We start from the raw sequence: 1,876 nt of genomic DNA on the forward strand, positions 1-1,876 counted from the left end.
CTACTGAAACAGTGAAATCTCAACAAGCATCAAGATAAACAATTGGAAGAACTTTTTGGTCATTTTCAACACGTTTTCGGCCTTTCAGGTCAAGACTTTGATAGGAACAAAGCCAGAGGAAATCAACAACCTTCTCTATTCTCGATGTGAACAATGGAAACTGGCAAGCGGGTATGTATACTCGGACATTTTTAGAAGTACCTGTATGGACGGGAGTTCCGCTTAAGAACGAATCACGCCTGGCTGAAGTGACTACTGCAATTCAAGGTCAGATTACACGATGGTGGCAACGACTTCAGGAATATGAATTTGACATCGANAGTTTGCTGCCTAGAGAAAGATCGAGTACTACGAAATCACATATACACAATACGAGAGCATTGTAAAACTCAAAGTAGACGACGAAATCAGCAGATTGGTGGGGGTAGTCAAACCAGACAATCTAAACTTGACACGAAAAGAATTATTAACAGGATGTACGCTCGTAAGGAGTGGAACATCACCGATACCTGTTAGAACAGACAATTTTAAAGATTTTTGAACTAAAGATCTGCAAAGGCATAGAGTTGGGTGTACTTGAACTGGGTACTAAAATCCGCCACTGTGGCTGGGATGAAGAACCTTACACGAAACCGAGATCACTTCGTTCAACTTTATCAGAACTGCTGAAACAGTGAAATCTCAACAAGCATCAAGATAAACAATTGGAAGAACTTTTGGTCATTTTCAACACGTTTTCGGCCTTTCAGGTCAAGACTTTGATAGGAACAAAGCCAGAGGAAATCAACAACCTTCTCTATTCTCCATGTGAACAATGGATACTGGCAAGCGGGTATGTATACTCGGACATTTTTAGAAGTACCTGTATGGACGGGAGTTCCGCTTAAGAACGAATCACGCCTGGCTGAAGTGACTACTGCAATTCAAGGTCAGATTACACGATGGTGGCAACGACTTCAGGAATATGAATTTGACATTGAGCATCGCCCAGGCAAACAACACGGCAACGCAGAAGCTCTATCCCAGAGAACTTGCGTGGGAAAGCCGTAAACATTGTTCGTCTGCGGAGAAGAAGGAAGAACTGGCATCGATTTGTTGTAATCTAGCCACCGTTCAACCTGAGGGAAGATAAAGCAATCATCGAAAACAAGAAAGAGGACGAAGATATTGGCCCAATAATGAGGTGGAAATAAGTCGGAACCTCAAGATCATCATGGGCAGATGTAAGCTACCTAAGTCAAACATAAAAAAAAAATTGGGCGCAGTGGACTTCCCTTAAATTGGACCACGTCGTTATGAAATGAATGTGGCAAAGTCCAGATGGAATCAGAAACAAGCTGTACTTCCGAAGAAGAATTTCAGAAGTCTTAGTAGCAGTCCATGGCGAAGGACATTTTGGCGTTACGGAGACTTAAAGGAACGTGCGCTAGCGATTTTATTGTCCACGAAGTAGAAGCGATGTGGAAGACTGGTGCAGGAAATGTCCTACATGCGCCGCCAGTTAGAGAACGAAGACAAGGAGTCGTGGACAAATGAACCGTACATCGTGAAATCGCCATTTGAGAGAATCGTAGTCGACGTGACAGAACCATTCCCAATGACAGATTCTGGTAATCACTATACCTTAGTAGTCATGGATTACTTTAGTAAGTGGCCCGAAGCATATATGATACCGAATCAAGAAGCACACATCGTTGCCGAAAAGCTTGTCAGTGATTGGATTAGTCGTTATGGAGTGCCGATGGAATTGCTTTTTGACCAAGGCAGGTACTTCGAATCGGCTTTGTTCAAGAACACCGCTGAACTAATAAGCATTACTAAAACGAGCACTACGCCCTTATGTCCGCAGTCTGGTGGAATGTCTGAACGGTTTAAC

The sequence above is a fragment of the Agrilus planipennis genome, unplaced genomic scaffold (assembly GCF_000699045.2).
Source record: "Agrilus planipennis isolate EAB-ADULT unplaced genomic scaffold, Apla_2.0 scaffold245, whole genome shotgun sequence".
Classification (NCBI taxonomy): Eukaryota; Metazoa; Arthropoda; class Insecta; order Coleoptera; family Buprestidae; genus Agrilus; species Agrilus planipennis.